This window comes from Vulpes vulpes, chromosome 15, assembly GCF_048418805.1.
Source record: "Vulpes vulpes isolate BD-2025 chromosome 15, VulVul3, whole genome shotgun sequence".
Classification (NCBI taxonomy): domain Eukaryota; kingdom Metazoa; phylum Chordata; class Mammalia; order Carnivora; family Canidae; genus Vulpes; species Vulpes vulpes.
In genome coordinates this window covers 78,630,189-78,651,232 of record NC_132794.1, presented here as the reverse complement: position 1 = coordinate 78,651,232, position 21,044 = coordinate 78,630,189, and the positions used below count along the sequence as shown (strand labels likewise).

The 21,044-nt window shown below is 47.4% G+C and overlaps 1 long non-coding RNA gene across 1 annotated transcript in view; it reads left to right on the top strand.

Moving 5' to 3' along the window:
* Positions 1-21,044, top strand: part of LOC140595677 (uncharacterized) — a 27,996-nt gene extending 6,952 nt beyond the window's left edge. Inside the window, exons 2-5 of the long non-coding RNA XR_011997479.1 lie at positions 641-677; positions 2,826-2,967; positions 14,611-14,773; positions 17,857-21,044. This is a non-coding gene — a long non-coding RNA (uncharacterized lncRNA). The remainder of the gene's footprint in view (positions 1-640; positions 678-2,825; positions 2,968-14,610; positions 14,774-17,856) is intronic.

The following is a 21,044-nucleotide window of genomic DNA, read 5'->3' as shown; positions in this document are numbered from 1 at the left end:
AGGTGATGAATGGAGGACCATGAGTGGGGCTCCACCACAGGGTAGAGCACTGCACAGCTGTAGAAAGCAATGAGGAGCATTTCTCCATTGCTCCCAAGGCTAGAGGGAGACTCTCAGGACCCTATGCTGCCATTTACTTAAAAAGAAGAAGATATAAATCTGTGAGTATTTATATATTTTTGCTTATATTATAGAAAAACGATAGAATAAATAAAAACCCATAAATGGTTACCTGTAGGGAAGGGAAAGCACAGGTGTGTGCGGCAATGGGAATAGGAGCTGAGCTTCTCTGAGTCCCGTGTTTGGTGGATTTGATGTGGAGCCATGTAGGTACTTGCCAGATTATAAAGCTAGATTAAACCAAAACTTTAAAAAAAGGCAATCCCTAAAAATTAGAGTAAAATGAAACAAATGAATTTAGTGTGTAGGTGGCCTAATTTCACAGAGGGGAATAATTTAGAATTATTTGGAAATACATTAATTTGACTTAACACCCATAATCAGGACATAGCCTAATACAAAATTAACTGTTAAGTAAAATTTTGAACTGTTCTCAGAAATATAGATGGAAAGAGATAAAACAAATTAGTAAGTATGTTAATGACATTATAAAGCAAAGGTTTTTGTTTTTGTTTTTTAGTGTTAGAGAAAACAGATGCAGATATAAAGTCAAAATGGTAAGTAAAACCCAGTACTGCTATATTTATATTGAATATCAATATAGAGTAAAGAGAGTATATAAAATCAAACATAAAAAAATCAAGCGTAAAATCAAAATGTACTTTCTTTTAAAAAAGAAAAGCATTGCTTAATAAAAAGGCATAACTAACATAATAGCAATGAATCTCCTTCGGATAAAGATATTTGTCTCTAAACATGATTTCTCATTAAAAAGAACAAAAGTTCCCTGAGCAGAAAATGTATAAGAAAGAGTCTGGAACCCCTTGTCACATTGCAAGGCAGGCAGGCTAAGAAAACCCCTTGAGAGGATACCAAAAAAACAAGGTGCCAACGTGAAGAGGTTCCCACCAGCAAAAGTAGAACAGTGTAAGAAAACACCATATGGACTGAAACACGTTGAATTTGCTTGAGCCCATGAGTTCATAACAATACTGAAAAAAATAACAACTCAAGCCACCCTCCATGGCCCCCTGGGCAGATATATGGAGCAGCTTCTTTCTTTTGAAAAGTGGAATAGTGTTGAGTACCTTGCCTGACTTCCCCGAAGGAACCATATAGAATAGTTCAAGGAGCTATGGATGATGGATGAAGAACAGTCTCTCTAATAAAGAAGGAAGGATAGAATTGGAATATTATCAGTTTCAAACCCCCCGACAAAACAGTGGGTTAAGATGACAACCACCATGGGGCCCCTATGAAAATACATATTGCCCATGAAGTATTCTTGCCAAAAAAAATCAAGCCTGAATCATAACAAGTTCCTAACCCTGGAGTTAACAACCAGATTAAAGGAATAACAGGGACCAAGAAAATCTCTAAATGACCCTGTGAGGAAGCAAGGAGCAAAATCAGGGTATGGAAAACTCTTCAGGACAAGTGGTCAATTTCTTTTGCGCACAAACCATTGAAATTGAGGTAGGTGGGATCACTTGATTAAAAGACACTGAAGAGACACACTATTTTTTTTAAAGATATTATTTATTTATTCATGAGACACACACACACACAGAGGGAGGGAGGGAGAGAGAGAGAGAGAGAGAGAGGCAGAGACACAGGCAGAGGGAGAAGCAGTCTCCATGCAAGAAGCCCCATGCGGGACTCGATCCTGGTACCCCAGGATCACACCCTGAACCAAAGGCAGGTGCTCAACCACTGAGCCATCCAGGCTTCCCTAAAGAGACACAGTAGTGAAATGCCACATATACACTCTTTTTGGATCCTGACTCCAACAAACATAGTAAACATAAGACAACTTGAAAAATCTGAGTGCTGCCTGGGTATTTGATAATGTTCAGGGATCATGGCTCATATTTTTAGCCGTGGTAATACTATGTTAAAGAAAGAAGCTTTATTATCTAGCAAGACCTACACTCATTTATGAATGGAATGACATTATGTCTAGGACTTACTTCTAAGTCATGCAGTATGGGGACATGGGTTAGAGTACATGAACCATGATTTTTTGGCCTTGGGCATTTGCTTTACTATCTTCTGAACTTTTGTATACATTTGAAAAGTTCTATAATTTAAAAAAATTCCCTAGGGCAGGGAGGAGAGAAAGAGGGCCAGAGTGAGCTGAGGGGGAGATGGGAGCTCTGGGGAAGGAGAGAGACACAGCAGGGAGTCTGAGAACACTGTGGTCAGGTGGCTCCGCGGGATCCAGGGTGAGATCTGAGACTGTCCCTCAGGCCATGTGGCAAAGGAGATGGCACCTGGGGCTGCCTGGCCCAACCCGTAGACTCCAGTCTGTCTGGTAACCTCACTTAGGGTTATTTGATATTAAGTGGCTTCAAGAAGGCCAGCATCTCTACAAATGCTGGCTGCTATACAAAACACCAGAAACAATTAATGTCCAATTTTAGAGTTTGGTTGGGTAAGGCTATGCTTAAAAATTAAAAACTTAAAATAGAAGAAAATATTCATGGTGGTTGATTAAGTAATCAAGCAAAAATGTGCATATTCATGGAAAGAAAAAAACCCTATAAAACTGTAGTCACATCAAGAGACGTTCTCTAGTAACATATCACTAAGCATGAGGTAAAAGGATACCTAAAACGAACAGATATTGTTTTATAAACAGAATGTGTGTGTTTTTTCCTTTTTTAAAAAAATGATAATGCATTTTTCATTGAGATGATTTGTAGCAGGGTGAAGAAAACCTGTTCCTACTTTTGATAAGAGATCATAGTTGGACCAGCTTGAGGAAACCTGAGTGCAGAGTTTTAGTGGGGCACTTTCAGCTCCCCCACCTGCTCGCCCTGCTGGAGCCACCTTCCCCTGGCAAAGGTGAGTGGCTAATTTCACCCATGATGTTAACACCCCTGGAATGGCTATATGGGATGGTGGTACTAAAAATACCCCAGGGCAGGAGTTTCTCTAGAAAGTCCGTAGCTGTCTACTTTCTCCCAAGGGCTGGGGAGGTCACGCCCCTGTGGCCAGTGCTGTGATGTGATGACCGTGTCTAGGGCAAATACTGCTTCTCAGATCCTTGCATATCCCAAAGTCCCTAAGGCATTGCCTCTGCTGCAGAGGGTCCCAGGAGGGAAGTGGAAGGTGCTCCCAATCACAGATGGGCCGCCCAGCTCATGTACCTTTAATTTAGTTTCCTGTTGGGGAATAGAGGATGCCAAGACCTACTCCAGGCACCTCAGCTCCACCGGGGGAGGTTCATTTGCATTCTCCTGTCCTGTTTTAGGGCACAGAGTAGTTAGCGGACACGCACAGTGGGACAGGGGCTGGCTCAAGCAACCTGCAAGGTGAGGACAGAACCAGTCTGCACTCTTGGATGAGTAGCTTTGCAGGTCACCATTTCCCTTACTGGGACATTCAGATCTCCACATACCCCAAGACTAGCTCTGCTTCCAGAAGTTTCCAGAGGCTGGACTTCAGGGAGGTTTCACACAATGTCCTGGGCATCCATGAGTCACTGTTCTCTTGGCACAGATGGTGCCGTCTGGTCTACAGAGGGCTCCCCATCACTTTATGAAACATTGGTTCTCAGTGCAGTCCTCTGAGGAAGGCTCAACAACCTTGTCACACTTTCCAGCAGAGAGGGCAGGGTATTGGGGATTTCATGGGAGTCACATGGTGTGTCCAGCAGACAACAAAGCTAGTGCATACCTCAGGTGCCCAACAATTAGGAAGGGGATTTGGGCTCTTTCCTGGCCTTCATGGAGGGACCAGCACATACCATGGCTTACACATCCCTGGCTCTCAGCTTCAAACCCCAGATTCTCATAAAGCAGCCCATGGCCAGGTGTGGCCCAGAAGGCTGCAGGAGGGTTTTGCTTTAAAATAATTTGGATTGGTTAGCAGCATTTAAAGACCAGGAGATTTTGTGGTGGCAGCGGCCTGTTTGGCTCTTTTTAATGGAAGATTAGGCACCACTGGATGGCATCCATGCATGGGAGGAGGGGCTAGGGCTGCCCCTTGGAGGGGCGGGGCATGCGCCCTCCGGCTAGCCCTTAGATAACTTCATTCATTTACATAACCTGTCAGGAGAAGACTTTGATGTTTTCAATTGCTTTCTAAGCAGGGGGTGGTCTAGAGAGTGTTGGAGACGGATAGCTCATCACGATAAAGCTGGCCTGTCTCAACGTCTTCCCTAAAGCCAGCAGTGGGGCCAGAGCCCTGAATGCCCAGCCCCGCCACCCTCCTCACCACTGGATACCATCAATCGCTTGGAGAACTGGGAGCTATGTTGCGTTGAATTAAACCTTGAACAGGACATAAACCAGGACGTGTTCTGCAGGCATTAATACTATATAAGGCTTATCTCCAGAAGCATTTACCTGCTGTGAGCAGATATGTCTTTATGAAATATGAAATCCACCCAAATTTATTAAAACCGCCTGCGAAGTAGTAGGAGCTCAAACTGAGCAGCCCTCCGTTAGAGCCTCATTATTATTATGGCATTATTTATTTATATCCCACCCTAAGACAGACATGATGTAATCCAGTAATTAAGATTGTTATGATTGAATATTTATTAAGCACCTACAATAAGCCAGTCACTGATCCACATAAAATGAGTCTTTACCCTCAAGAGCTCCCATCTTGCTGCTATGGGGAGCTCAGTGCCTCTCATAGGGGAACAGGGGGGGTAGTTTAATGGATTTTGTCTTCTCTGAGCAAGCCTGAGAAATGACACTGATCAGAAATTGGATCCAGTTTCGCGTTGCTGTTCATTCTGAATGAAATGAAAACAATCCATCCCTGGCTTAGAAAAGAGATAGGCGTGCAGAAGGGCTGTCCCCCCAAAATATCTCTGATGAGTAGCGAGGCCTCCTAGCACGCACCAGTGGGCAGAGTCAGAGCCTCCCCCGTTTCTTTCCCTCACCTGTCCACCCAGGCCAAGAGGCACGGGCAGCTTGGTCTGCGTTTGAAACTCATTCCCAGGCCCAGATTGGGTGGCACTTTTGTACTTCTCATACGATGGGCCTTGCTCTGACATGTCACAAGCCAACATTTGCTGGGTCCCTCCTGTGTGCCAGGGTTTGCAGAAGGTACCAGACCTTTTGCCTCGGGCCTCCTGGAAGCCTTGTTCCTGGACAAAGCCCCACAGGGAACTTCTATCTGTTCCCCTCAAACTGCTCCAAAGCAGCCTGTGAGAGATTCCATGGCCTCTCCTCTCTGTTTCTCCCTCACTTGTCATTTTCCTTCTTCCTCTGCACTAGGCCACTTCTCCCCAAAAGGACCTGCTGGGCTGTGAGCTCACCAACATAGAGCCTATACTCTGTGCTCCTCTTGCTCCTTCCTGCCCCAGGGCCTGGCAATTGTTTGTACAGCAAAAGAGTATATAAATGAATGAAAGCATGAAAGGGTCAGTGAACAGAACATAATGGTAAACAGTGTGTGCCCGGCATTGATACGCGCCGACCCTCTGAGACCAACTTTTATTCCCTTACAGTTTTTCTCTGGTGGATTGTTTCTGTGTTTGGCAAGAGTCTGGGTTCTCTTGTGCCTTTGATAGGAGGTGTTTTGAACACTGACACATGCATGCCACACTTCCCTTAGCATTAGTCCTGATTTAGGCACTTGATTCAAATAAAATCCACCTTATCACCCACCCAGTCAATTCCACAAAATATCAGGGTTTTATAAATTAAAAAAACAAGCCATGGCTAAATACATTTGACATAAGATTTATCATCTTAACTATTTTTAAGTGTATAATTCTTTGGCAGTAAGAATGTCCATACAGTTGGACAACCATCACCACTATCCGTCTCCAGAACTATTTCAGCATCCCAAACTGGGACTCTGTCTCCACTAAACACTAACTGCCCATCCTCCCTCCCCTGGCCCATGGAAACCACCATTCTACTTTCTGTCTCTATGAATGTGACTACACTAGGTACCTCATATAAGTGGAGCCATGCAGTATTTGTCCCTTTGTGACTGGCTTATTGCACTTAACATAATGTCCTCAAGGTTCATCCATGTTGCAGCATGTGTCAGAATTTCCTTCCTTTTTAAGGCTGAATAATATTCCATTGTGTGTATAGACCACATTTTGTGTATCCACTCATCCATTCATGGATACTTGGTTTGTTTCCAGGGTTTGGCCATTATGAATAGTGCTGCTATGAACATGGGTGTACAGATATCTGTTCTAGATCTTGTTTCCATTTCTTTTGGGTATATACCCAGAAATGGGATTGCTGGATCCTATGGGTAATTCTAATTATAGCTTTTGGAGGAGTTGCCATGCGGTTTTTCTTAGTGGCTTAGTGTTGGTGGGACCAACAGGGTACAAGGGCTCCCATTTCCCCATATCCTCACCAACACGTGTTATTTTCTTTCTTTTTAAAACAGTTTTAGAGTAGCCATCCTAATGGGTATGAGATGGTATCTCATTATGGTTTTTATTTGCATTTCTCTAAGGGTTAGTGATGTTGAGCATCTTTTAAAAAATACCAGTTTTTAAAGAAGCATGTAAACATCACTTAATGAGGTTTTATTCTATCTTTTTAAAGATTTTATTTATTTCTTCATGAGAGACACAGAGAGAAGAGAGGCAGAGACACAGGCAAAGGGGGAAGCAGGCTCCATGCAGGGAGCCCGATGTGGGACTCCATCCTGGGATTCCAGGGTCGCGCCCTGAGCGGAAGGCAGGGGCTTAACCGCTAAGCCACCCAAGGCGTCCCTTGAGGTTTTATTTTAAATTAGAGTCTTTATATTGAACATGCCATATGGTTTGTAACTGACTTTTGATGGGCTGACCACTTGATGGGTGATCAAGGGTGAGAGCCTAGGAAGGTGTGCAGCTGCTGGGGTGTCACCTCTTCCCTTTAATGCAGGCCCAGCTACAGATGGTGATCACCTGTGGGGCATTATATTGTGATGCTGGCTCCCCTCTTATGTGTCTGATTTAATTTTGCTGGGGCTGGGACACCTGGCTGGCTCAGTGGTTGCGCGTCTGTCTTTGGCTCAGGGCGTGATCCTGGAGTCCAGGGATAGGGTCCCATATTGGGCTGCCTGCATGGAGCCTGCTTCTCCTTCTGCCTCTCCCTCTGTCTCTGTGTGTGTCTCATGAATAAATAAATAAAATCTTTAAAAAAGAATCGGTCTGGGGCCACATTCAGCCACACATACAGGGGAGGGCAAATCTGATGTGCAGCCAGGATGGGAACTATTGCTTCAAGCTGTGCTGTTGGTTCCCTGGTGTGGGGATCTCTGAGACCAGAGATGGGACACAGCTGCCTACATACAAGTGAATGACTACATTGCTCCGGATAGATTTCTCCTGGTGCTGATGATGAGGGCCACACTGAAGTCCACTAAGGTCCCCTTCCTTCTTTGACACTTGTCCTAATGCTGAAACCCCTGAAGTCTACCCTGCAGGACTTATAAGGTATTCACTAGGAGGCGGGAGGATACCTCTTCCTTGCAGAAAAGAGGCTGACACTTATTACCATGTCCCCACTTGGAGGGGACATGAACCATTAGCTTTCACAGGAAATCTTTGCCATCTGGAACTAGTGGTTAAGCTACAGTGTTTCCCAAACACCTTGATGATAAGACTGATCAGGAAGCTTGTTCCAATACGGATTACCAGGCCTCCCCCTGGAGCTTCTGATTTGGTAAATCTGGGTCAGGGTCGAAGAATCTGTCTTGTTTTGTTATAAGCACCACAGATGATCTTTATGTGGAATTAAAGTGAGGGGTGGTGGCAAGGGGAACAACTTCCCTTTGATGCAGACCCTGCCCTCCAGTTCCATAACACACCTCTCACCGTGTGTCCCTTCACTCTTATCTGGATGTTTGCCGGACCCTGGAATGGCAGCAGCAGTATCTTGAAGCTTGTTAGAAATGAAGATTTTTCAGGCTCCACTGGTTCGGACTCTGTGGGTTGTCTCAGAGAGTTCTGTTTTTCAAGCCCTCCAGGAGATTCTCCTGCAACTGCTGGCCTTAACAAAGCATTTTCACACATGACCTCTTCCATCCCTTATGTTTCATAGGTGGGAAACCAAGACCCAGAGAGCAGCATGACTCATCCAGAGTCAGACACTAGAGGGGGCACAGAGCTGGAACTCAGAGCCATGGTTCCTGACTCTGGACCCAAGAACTCCCATGAACTTCTTCCCCAGACAACATGAGGGTCTGTAAAGATGGGTGTGGAGCTTGAGTATTCAGCAGCTTCTTATCTCAGATCTAACTCCATTGCCAGAGATGTGGAGATGCAAGAACGGAAGGGATGAAAGAAGAGCAAGACTTAAAAGGCAGAGCTGTGACCTCAGGGAATGTTCTCCACTTCCCCTGAGAAATGTTGGCCACCTCTCCATGCCCCTCCCAACTTTTCCAGATAAAAGGGGATTGCAAAGCAGTCAGACAAGAGAAAGGGTCTGGTACCAGACTACATAGTCCAGCTTGGCCTCTTACTGACCATACTGGCACATTGTTAATCCACTCTCTGCCTCAGTGGTCTGATCTATAAAATGGGCATAATAATATTGATCTGGCAGTTTTGATACAGGTTAAATAAGCGATGTGTATTCAGTCTTTTGTTCCATGCTCAACCTGAGATGGGCATTCCGTGCGAAGCAGCTCAGATTAGGAGAGTGCTATGTTACTTGTGGTCTTTGAAACAAGAAGCTTCTTTGGACAGACCCTGCCTGGTTGGGGCTACCTGTTTAGGCAACAGAAAGCAGTGCCAGGATGCCTCTTTGCCCTTAGTACATGTTCTGGGCAAAAAGTCAGCAGGTCACCCCTGAATGCTTTCCTCCCCAGAAAGACGAAAACAGCCCAGTGTTTGATCTATTTTAAATCCCACAAGGAGCTGGTTGCCTCCACTTCCCAGGTATCTTTCCTCCTCATTGAGACCCATGTTTCATCTTTCCCTTTTTAGATTCCACTGGGTGGCCTCATTCTTAAACATTTTCCATGTGCACTTACAATACAGTCATTTGTGGGGGGCAGTGGGGGTGGTGAAGGGAAATGCCTATGGGCATATGTGTGAGTGTGCGACAGTGTGTGCGTGTGTGCATGTGTGTGGCACAGGCACACCTGGGGGTCAGACTTTGCACTATTATCTTACCAAAAAAAATAACAAGAAGTGGATTTCCACTGTTAGCTCACTTCTTAGCTCTCATGGCTTTCTAAGGATCTTATTTTCTAATTAGAAAATCTCCTAAGGAACTTACCCTGGATTCTTTGTACATATCATTATGTATGACACAAGAAATAAAATGTGTCATATTTTGTAAATGCTTCCAGGCTGAGAATTCATCATATATTCAGGTGATATTTAATGGGATCATAGCATCTTGGAAAGAGGTCACCCTACCTCCTCATTCTACATCTGGGGAGAGCCAGGCCCTGTGAGAGAAGGAATGGGCTCCAAGGTTATGTGGTGTGTGGGTGGTAAACCTCAGTCCTGGCTTCTCTCTTCTGTGGCACAGAATTGGATGGAATTGGCTCTTAGAATGACCTATCAGAGATTAAAGTGGGCCAGGTATTAAATGTTCTTCCTGTGGCAGGATCTAATATATGTAAATTCCACCATCACTGCCCAGAACATCCCATTTCCCAAGTTAACGCTGCAAAGAGAGGGCCAAAAATGGGCCTGTTGATGCATCCACTCATTCATTTAACATTCCTGTGTCCCTGGTTCTGGGTACTGGAGGCTCAGATACAGACACCGCCCTGGCCCCCACCCAGCTGGAGCGCTCGGCCCCTGCTGGTGGGCCGCTGACATTGCAGGTCATGTGCTTTTTGTTTTGTTTTGTTTTGTTTTGTTTTTATTGGAGTTCAATTTGCCAACAGCATATAGCATAACACCCGGTGCTCATCCCATCAGGTGCCCCCTCAGTGCCCGTCACCCAGTCACCTCCACCCCCCACCCACCTCCCCTTCCACCACCCCTTGTTCGTTTCCCAGAGTTAGGAGTCTCTCATGTTCTGTCTCCCTTTCTGATATTTCCCACTCATTTGTTCTTTCTTCCCCTTTATTCCCTTTCACTATTATTTATATTTCCCAAATGAATGAGACCATATAATGTTTGTCCTTCTCTGACTGACTTATTTCACTCAGCATAATACCCTCCAGGTCCATCCACGTTGAAGCAAATGGTGGGTATTTGTCGTTTCTGATGGCTGAAGAATACCCCGTTGTATACATAGACCACATCTTCTTTATCCGTTCATCTTTCGATGGACACTGAGGCTCCTTCCACAGTGTGGCTATTGTGGACATTGCTGCTATGTTCTCCCTTTGGCCTTGGTGCGTGTGCATGTGTGTGTGTGCACGTGTGTACAGCCTAAGGTGTAGAGAGTGGGAGAGTGAGCTCAGGAAGCTTCCCTTGGAGGCCTGCTGGAATTTGGAGTTTTCAGGAGGGCTGCAGTGCTGATAGAGCCTTATTAACATGGTCTCCCCTCCCTGGGAAGAAGCATGGGGACTAGGGGAATGAGGTCACAAGTCAAAATGGTGAGAAATTCTTTTTTTTTTTTTTTTAATGGTGAGGAATTCTAATGGCTGGTGAAATAAAGAGGAGTGTTGGAAAGTGAAAGGCCATAACCTTGTCTGCGTTCTTCATTTGGTATGAGGTGTTCCTTTTCTTGCCTTTCTTCCTTCCCTTCCTCCCTCCCTTCTTTCCTACTTCCTTCTTAACAAAATGTAGTTTTATCATAATAGACAATTTTGGGAAGAGTAGGAAAAAGTAGGAAGAGAAACCCCATCCAGGATGTTGACAGTGGGGGAGTCTATGCTTGTAGGGAGTATAGGGAGTCTACACTTCTTTTCAATTTTGCTGTGGACCTAAAACTGCTGCAGAAAATAAAATCTGTTAATTACAGAAACCTCCACTCATAAGTTCTCTAATTTTTTTTTGAATATTTATTTATTTTGAGAGAGACAGAGAGAGGGAGAAGGAGAGAATGGGGAGGGGCAGAGAGTAAGAATCTTTCAAGCGGACTCCTCACTGAGCCCGGAGTCTGACGTGGGGCTTGATCTCATGACCCATGAGATCATCACCTGAGCCGAAATCAAGAGTCAGATGCTTAGCTGACTGAGCCATCCAGGTGCCCCCCTAATTTTTTTATACAGTTGAGGTCACTAATTTTTTTATATAGTTGTGGCCAATTTCACCAGGACAATTTCATAATGCTCTTTTGCCATTGAGCATTATAATAAAAAGATTTCTGTGTTACTCTGGTTTCTTCAGAAACATTATTTTTAATGGTTTAATATTCCATACTCTAGGATTTCAGTGTATTTGGCTCCTTGGAAAATGCCACAGTAAAGATGTCTTTAGGTAAGACTTAATCTTATTTAGACTTGTTTTAAGATATATTTGTAGATGTGTAATTACTGGAGCAAAGATTTTTGCACACGTCTTGCCAAATGGTTTTCTGCGGTCACCAGCAATGGGAAGCCTGCCTGTTTGACCACATCTCTGGCAACATTGAGTATTTCCTTTTTATGGCTTTTTGCTACTATGAGCTGTAGGAAATGGAGCATACCACTCACAGAAATGTCCTTGGTTATGACTGAGACCACAGCAGCTACAGCCCAGGTGGGGGGCCCGTGTCAGAGCTTGAAAGGACACAAGTGACCGCCATGGCAAACCCTGCTTGCTGTCCAGCAGCTCCAACCACCTCTGCCCAAGCTGGGCCTGGCATACCTCATGGCGGGCGGTCAGGGCATTCAGCATTTTGCAGGGTGAGCATCTGGAGGCCAGCCTTTCATCTTCCTTGTCTTTGGGATGAAATCAGGAGATGCAGGCTGGTAATTGCTCAGGAAAGGAAGGCTCCTTTTTAATCAGGGGCTAAAAGTGTTTTCAGCAGCCTCGTGCCGTGCTGCTGATGGGAGCAGTCTCCAGCCAATTTCGTGACACTTCAAAGAGCAGAGGTAAGATTGCTTCTGGGAAATTAGCACCACCACCTCCGCCCCAACCTCGACTTTCTTGGACCATTTAACACAGGTCAAACCCAGAGATGAGAAATATTGATGTGTCTGCAACACGGATACTGCTGAGACCCTGGCTGAGACCTCAGGCAAATCACCGTCTCGGAGTATTCTGTTCTGTTTCTTCATCTGTACAATGGCCCAGTAGGAGAGGGAAAGGGGGAGAAAGTCACACCGTTTGCTGTGTTGTATACTTTTCATGTTCTATTTCATTTGATCTTTTCAAAAATTTTAGGAGGGAGAGCATTGCAATCTGGGATTTGGATCCATCCTGCTAAATAGCCTGGGTTCCCCTCCTGGCACCGAAACATGGCACAGAGACTCTCCCCCTGGTGCAGGCACCCAGGGCCACGGAAGCAAAACCTGGCTTTGTCACCCATGGCCAACATGCTTCTTAACTCTCTTGTGCTGAATTCCTCCTGCTGCAAATAGAGCCGATTGGTTTCAGCCTCCCCCTCCAGGCCAAAAGCACTTGGAAATCACAAAGCCTCCCTAACGCTGGAAACAAAGATTGTTCGGGAAGTGGAAACTTACCCGAGCAGTTAATCAAGGCTGCACAGCTGGGGCGGCACAGGGTGGGGGCTCTCTATACCACCTCCTTCCTGTTCCCCAACCTTGTGCTTCTGCTCCCGATAGCATCTTAGGTCAAGCATGTGGCTAAATATAGCCACTCTCCCAGCTGGGCTGTCATCAGCACTGTCAGTGATGTCCCCAGTTTTCAGACTTAGCGTCAGCCTGTGACTTGACAGCCAAGCTCAGTTATGGGGTCGAGATTTTGTTTTCGGGAGGCCTACCCTCTTCCCCACTCTGATTTTAGGCACTGGGATGGACCCCACAGAGCAGATGGGAGGGCAGGTGTGGGGTGGGGTGGGAGTGGCGGTCCCTGGCCCTGCAGACCTAGTGGGCTGAGTTGTCAAGAGCAAGGTATCTGACTCCTATGCTCCAGGGCCTTGGGAACACCGCTGCCACACAGGAGCTGTAAGGCTCACCTGTAGGGCCAGGGCAGTTACTGTCCCACCATCGCCAGTGTGGGGTGGCGGGCAGCCACTGACCTTCTAAGCTGCAGTGGCCTCGTGCAAGAAGCGACATGGTAACTTCGTGCTTACCTCTATGGTGAATAAAAGCAGGCAACGGTGTGCTGACTCTCTCGGGAAGCGAAGCTCCTCATGCTGATGGAGTTGCTGTGTCCTGAGTCGGCCACGAGGTTCCGGCTTTGCCATGTCTTTACCAGCCTTGCCATACGGATACCCAGTCCAGCACAGCTCACAGGTTCTAAGCGTTTCTGTGCACTGGCAGCCCAGGGCTTGGAAGAACGCTGAGCTCAAGAGCACACAGTGAGCAGCAGAGACAGGACCCAAAGCTGGATTTAATCGTGCCAAAGTCTCCACAATCCCTGTCCAACGCTCTATCCTCCTCCCTTCCCAGGAGATGATCACTTGCAATTTTCTCTGGTTTATTGTTCTGAAAATTCTTAGGGAGGAAAGTAACTGAGGGCAGAGGAGTACAGGAGGGTCTGGACAGGGCTGAGGAAGGGGGCTCAAAGGGGGCTCATCCCCAGTGGAGCAGGTTGTGTGTGTGTGTGGGGGGGACAGAGCTGCTCCACCGCCTCATCTGAAAACTCTAAGAGCATTGTCCTATATCAACGGCATTCCTGGATTTGTGCGGTCCACAGCCTGTGCGCTGAATGTGGTGGTCCCTCTAGGGCCACTTTCCCTCCAGGCCACCTTGGCCCTTTAGAGATATAGCCTAGGTTAGGAGGAGGGATTGAACTTAGCTTAGTTGAAGTGATTACTTTTGAGTGTCTTCCCTTGTTTAGTGGTGCAACACAGTGTAGTGAGTTTGCCTGGATTTGTAGCCTTCCTTTATTCTAGAAGCATTTGTTTTGGGACCACTGTGGGCCAGGCAACAAAGATACAACAGTGAAGGAGACAGACAGGGTCCTTGCTTTCCTGCAGCTTAAATTTGGGGATTGGGGTGGGGGATTTGAGGCAAAGAGTGTGGAGTTTTGAAGGACAAGGGCACAGTGTTTGCATTTTCTTCAGTGTTATAGGGAGCCAATGGTGGGTTCAATCGGAGGGCCACCAGGATCTGATGGGCATTTTAGAAAGACTTCTCTGGTTGCTGAATGGAATGCAGAATGTTGTAGGATGAGATGGGGGGCAGGGCGCCAATCAGAAGGACATGTAGGGGTCCGGTGAGCAAGAGATGGTGGCCCTGAGATTCAAGGAGAGCAAGGAGGAGGTCATCTGGAATAGAATTTGGCTCTGAAGGCTTGAGTGTGAGGGATGAGGAAGACACACAAGCAGGCCTCTTAGTACTGAGCATTTACTCACTGTCTGCCACCTAGAATCTGTGTATGTTTGGGAAACCGCCATGCAAGGGGCTGGTATCCACAACTGACAGGTGGTGACCATGTCTATGTGACTGATTGATCGCCACACACTGACTCATTTTAATAATCACAGCAATCCTAGGAAAGAGGTCCTATTGCTATGTAAATAATTTGCTCTATTCACTTGGCAGTTGCCCAGGCATCCTGGCTCCTCCAGAAAATTGGTCTCAGCAGTAGCTGTCAGCTTCTCCTCAGGCCACAGACTCTGACAATCAGAGAGAGTTCTGCTCACCGCCATTGCTAAGGGATCATGTCTACACCTGAGAAGTTGACATTTGCCTTCTCCAAACATAGGTTTGTAATTCCTCTTACAAGTTTGCTGAGGACTAACTGAACAGTCCCCGCTCTCTGTCCCTTAAACAGCAGATGAGCCTTATCCTGGAGAACATGTAGGGTGGCAGGGCTGCCTGTGCCTTCCGGGGGTTGGGCTAGCCTGCTGAGGGGGCCCACAGAAAGGTCTGGAGTCCCTTACCCCAGGGACCCCAGCAGTACCTTTGAGCCTGTTTGGAACTTTCTGCACTGCAGGAGGGCTCTCACTCGGGTGGGCCCATCCAGATGCACACCTGCAGTGGCCATTCCAGGTGCTAGCCATCAAGGAGAGCTCGTGAAGCTGGCTGCAAGTTGGCCATGGCCATGTGGGTTAGCACCACATTCTGTGGGGAGAGAAGAGACGTGCAGAAGGGGACAGACACAGAAGCCCCTGGCTCCCGTCCTTTCTCTGATGTTGAGACTTCACCCCAGTATACCTTTGCATGGATCATTGGGCCTGTTCCCTGGTCATAAATGCCTGGTCTTCAAAGTGCAGTGGGATGTGCCAGCTCAGAACCTGGGGTTGAACTGCCCCTTGCGTGCGTTGCGTGAACGTGCTAAGCACTGGTACGCTCATGGATGTGCAGCAGCTCCCCTGCAGATGGTGAGCAAGTCAGAATAGAGAGGATGGCATTTGGGGCATTCTTGGCAGAGATGAGATGGTAGTGCAGTCAGAGATCCAGGTAAGGGAGGGCAAGGGTGTTCCTCAGGATCTCGGGGTCATATCAGGCAGCTTGCACCTGTGAGTTAGGTCCCATCATCTCTGTTTTCCAGAGGAAGAAACTGAGGCTCTGGCCCAGGGCCAGGCCAGCTGTGCACCTTGCTCACGTGGCCTGCCTCTAGCCGTTACCTCTTTGGCTCCCACATGGCCATCCATTGCGTTAATTGAGTGCTTCACAGCATTTGAAGGCTGGGTTTTGTGCTTGAATATATTGCCACATTAATAACTTCAGAACATTTCAGGCAGCTTCGAAATAGTAAATTAGGACATGATGGGCCATATATTCAGGGCAGGGAGCTGAAGTGCCATTTTATTACATGTGCCATGGAATTAAAGGCTTAATTTTCTTTTAAAAGATGGCGATGCATCATTTCCTACAGCCAGGTAAAAACAGTTAGCAGAAATGATTTATCCTTCATTTCATTTAAAAATAAGAAAGCAGAATCCTAGGATCTCTCTCTCTCTCTCTCTCTCTGTTATTTATCTCTGCCTGGAGGGCACTTGAGACTTTGATCTGCCATCCTGACTTGAAGGACATGGCCAAGCCCTGGGAGTGGTCAGGGAAAGGAGAGGAGGCCAGAGTGGTGGCCATCCTTATGGGTTGCTGGGCCCCCCAAGGCTCAGAAGGCAGGCTGGAGGTGCTCCTTGCCAGATTTGCCACAGGCTGGCTCTGGGGTTGGGCCATCACCTCTTGGTGCCTGGTTCTCTCACCTACAAAATGAGTAAGAGTGGGAGCTACTATAAGGGCTTCTATAAGGACCTCATGAGATTATAGCTGGAAACAAAGTGGGTCTTTAGTGACACTTGCACAATTTTTTCAAAGAATTATTTATTTTTGAGAGAAAGAGAGAGAGAGAGGGCAGGGTCAGGGAGAGGGAGAGAAAGAATCCCGAACAGACTTCTGGCTGAGCCTGGAGCCCAACTCAGGGCTTGATCCCAGGACCCTGAGATCATGACCTAAGCCCAAACCAAGAGATGGAGGTTCAACTGACTGAGCCACCTCAGTGCCCCTCGACCTTGCACAGTTGTGTGATATTTGCAGGAAGAAAATTTGGGGACAGCTCTTTTATTTTCTTATAATAGCAGTAATAGTCACTGAGGAGAATTTGGAAAATACAAGAAATAAAGCAGAAAAAAAAAGAACTGGTATCATATCACCCAAAGATGGTCAGTGTGATTTTTTCCTTTTTTGGGCATAGTTTTAAAAACAAAATTGGATTCACATGCATTTGTACTTTACTATTCAGGTGCTCTGTTTTTCTGGCTTGATATTATAATGTGAATATCTGTCTCATCAGTGACAATTGTCCACAAGCTTCTTGCATGGCTGCATACTATTCCTTTTGATGAATGTACGTGACCTATGCGGATCCCCCATTGTTGGATCTTTACATACTTTCTTTTATGAGCACTCCTGTTTGAGTCCTCTATAACTATGACTGTGAAGAGCAGATATGATTAACCTGTTTTCTTTATGCTAGTGCACTGTGGCTGCGGTAACAAATTATCTGAGTGGCTTGAAACATAGAAGCTTATTCTCTCACAGTTCTGGAGTCCAGACATCAATGGCTGAAGTGCCTGCAGAGCTGAGCTGCTTTGCAAGGCTCTCCTGGAGAAACTTCCTGCCTCTGCCAGCTTCTGGTGGCTCCCAGTATTTCTTGGCTTGTGACTGCCATCACCCCAATCTCTACTTCCATCTTCACAGGGCTTTACCTCTGTGTATGCCTCTCTCCCCCAAGTGCCTCTTGTAACACTTTGCCCTTGGATGCAAAGCCTGCAAAAAGACTCTTTCTCCAAATAAAGTCACATTCACAAGTTCTAGGGGTTGTGGTGTGGACATATATTTTTGGAGGACACCATTCAGCCCATTCCAGCCAGGACACTTGCCCAAGGCCACAAGGCTTTAGGTAGTGGATTCTAACCTAGGCATTTGGCCTAAGCAGGTTTAATTTGTCTGAACATCTTTTTGCCTACATGAGAGTCATCTTTTAGATTTTTTGTTTTAAAGACCTCTTTGTCAGATGCACTGGCTCTTCTCTGTCCTTGCCAGGCCCAGTCACCCTTGAGGGTAGGACCAGCAGATGTCATCCTCAGATATGTCCTACTGGTGGGTGGGGCCAGCCTGGCCACCTGCCCGCCCAGCTGCAGTCTCCCACCCTGGGTGCCTGGGCTTTAGCATCAATTCTAACAGGAGCCAATACTCACAGTTTAGCAAGCATGAGCAACCCCTGGGATTTCTGTTGTCCCAACCCACTGTCCACCCTTTTGGACACCTCAGGTATCAGTAGCACCACCTGGATCCAGACAAGCTTTGCCCTAACTGCTTCTATCTTCTCTCCCTCTCCAGGGCGGCCCCAGAGAGTACCTGCCCTACCTCCTCATTGAGGTCTGTGGGACACAACCCCCCACAGCACCATCTCTAGATACTTGACCTCCCCATATGGCCAGAGTTGCTGAGAAGCTCAAGCAAGGTTCCTAAGAGTGGTATTGCCTTGCCCACTGCTTTGCAAATCTGATGAATATATGAAAAGATGGATGGATAAGAAGCTGGGGGAGATGCCTCTGAGTGGGCCTGGCTACTCACTTGCCCCCATTTTTTACTCTGGGCCTGAGGGTTGGCTCTGGTAACCCCCTAGTTATTCTCAGTTCACATTGATGTATGGCTGTCTATACCGGTAACTGGGTCCTGGTTCAAATCCTGCCTCACCAGGTGCCTCCTGGTGAGGCCTCTATCATAGTTATTAATGTGACCGGCTGGAAGGAAGACTGCTCAAGCCCAGGAACTCGGATGACTGGGTTTCTGTTTCCCAGTAGCGGCACTGTGGGGCGGTGGCACTCACAGAGAAGGAGCAAGTTTGGCTGTGACATAGAGGACGTCATGAGGACCTGGTGTGGTGGTGTCAGGGAGCTCTCTGCAGTCTCAGACAGTCTTTAAACACAGATCCATGATGGTTCTGAAGATGTGCCTCCCAAGGATGCTGTCCTGTAATCATGGCACCTGCTATGGGAACGGCTGCTGGGGTCAGGGCCTGCTCCTGGCAGGTGCTCTACAGATGCTGGGGCACTGCCTTGCTGTCCCAGGGCCCTAGAGACTGACTGAGGAGAGTGGACCTACATTGCTTGGCCCGTGCTGAGCCACAGCACTGTGTCCCCATTTGGGTCAGCTTGCTCCAGCCTCAGCTGCACCCTTAGAGTCTGAGTGGGCCCCCCACAGACTGTGGGGAACTGGAGGTGGTGGCACCATCACGTGCATGCAGAAAGCAGTGTGGGCAGCCATTCATGAAGGTGGAGCCCCTTATTCCCAGCTGGACACCTGCGGGACATGACCCCTCCATCCTGCTTTCCCCTTTACCTGCCCTGGAGATGGTTGTGTAAGAGAGTACGTGTGTGTGCACATGCAAGTCAGTGTGTATGTGTGTGTGTGTGTGTGTGTGTGTGTGTATGCATGAGTGAGCATGTGTGTGTGTGTTGGGGAGGTGCTGCTGTCAGCTTGGTGCTGGTTTCAGTGTGCAAGGTGCCAACTTCTGGGGCTTGGAGGGAGTGGGTGCTAGGGCAGGCCCCTGAGGGGTGGTGGAGCTCTTCTCTGGAATGTCTGAGCATGCAGGGGTTGGGTCTGTTTCTCCAGTGTCACGGTTGTCAGAAAAATGCAGGCTGCCAAGCTAAACAACCTTAGAGACCCTCCTGTCATGCACATTGAAGGCCAATGTCCAGATCCAGCTAACGCCCTCTTCTGAGGTGGGAATGGAGGTTCTGGGAGCTGCCTGTCAGGAAGCCTTCCTGATGTGGGGCAGTCTGAGAGGGGCAGAAGCAAGGCAGGGGGCCCTTGGAGGCTGTTATGACAGTGTGGCGGGTACTGTGAGGGTCCGACCCAGGCAACAGAGGAAAGAGGGAGGCAGCCCGAAGTCCCACAATAGCCCATGACAACCAAGTGGGCACGGGGCAGAAGAGAACTGCCCTCACACTTGGATGCTCCTGAGCATAGGGGAGGTAGGAGTGTTGGGTGTGTGTGTGTTGTGGGGGCAGGTGGTCAGGAAGATGAGTGAGTTCAGCTTGGCCATTACAGATGAGAAGCACTGCTCCGGGCAGAGGAGCGATGGCATTGCCCTTCCTCCTGTGATTGGGCTCCTGGGTCTTGCAGCCTCCTTGGACCAGCTAGGGCCTGTGCTGGGGCCTGCATCACATCACTGTGTTCATGCACGGGGCTTCTGGGCAAGAGGAGAGGGGGGACCTAATGTTAACTGTGCTCCTACGATGTGGCAGGGTGGGGCCCAGTAACAAACCACCAAACTATGGTCACTCTGAAACGTAGGTATAATTATATCCACTTTAAAGATGAAGAAACGGAGGGAAAAATGACTTATCCAGGGCCATCCATGCGACATGGAGCAGTGTCCCATGAGTCTGTGGTGGCGGTGGTAGGTCAGTCCCTAGCATATGCAGAGTCTACATTCCCTTCAACGTGAGAAGGTCATAGCCAGATCTCTGCAGGAAAGATAGGACTTGGCAAGTGAGTGATAAAGATACGAGTTTTCTTTAAAGACTTTATTTATTCATGAGACACACACAGAGAGATGCAGGGACATAGGCAGAGGGAGAAGCAGGCTCCCTGTGGGGAGCCTGATGTGGGACTTAATCCCGGGACCCAGAGATCATGACCAGAGCCAAAGGCAGATGCTCAACCACTGAGCCACCCAAGTGCCCTACAAGTTTGGTTTTAGGCTTGGAATACAGGTCCCCTGATGGGGACCAGCTGGGCCAGAGCCAGAATTAGGAGGGGAAGGCAGAGAGGACGTCTGGGGGCTACAGGTATCACATGAGCTGCATGGATGCCCCCATGAGCATCCTCAGCAGACAGAGAGCAGCCTGAGTGCAAGGTGCTGTGCTGAGTGTTCCATGTGACTGGGTGCATAGCTAGAGTGCACAGGGCCCCTGACCTGTGGCAGGCTTTCTCAGTCTCACACCACCCATCTAACCTCCCCAGGGGCTTGGTGAGGTAGGCCATGTTATCCGCACTACAGATGAAAAAATGAGGCTCACAGATGAATGGATAAAGATGTAGCACACACACACACACACACACACACACGCACGCACACACACATATGAATATTACTCAACCATCAAAAAGAATGAAATCTTGCCATTTGCAATGACATGGATGGAACTAGAGGGTATTACACTAAGCAAAACAAATTGATCAGAGAAAGAGAAATACCCTATGATTTCACTCCTATGTGGAATTTAAGAAACAAAACAGATGAACATAGAGGAAGGGAAGGAAAAATAAAATAAGATGAAAACGGAGAGAGAGGCAAAGCATAAAAGACTCTTAACCTTAGGGAACAAACTTAGGGTTTCTGGAGGGGAGGGGAGTAGGGGAATGGGGCAACTGGCTGATGGACATTAAGGAGGGCACCTGATGGAATGAGCACTGGGTGTTATATACCACTGATGAATTCCTGAACTCTGCACCTAAAACTAGTGACACACTATATGTTAACTAATTAAATTTAATAAAAAATTAAAAAAAGAAAA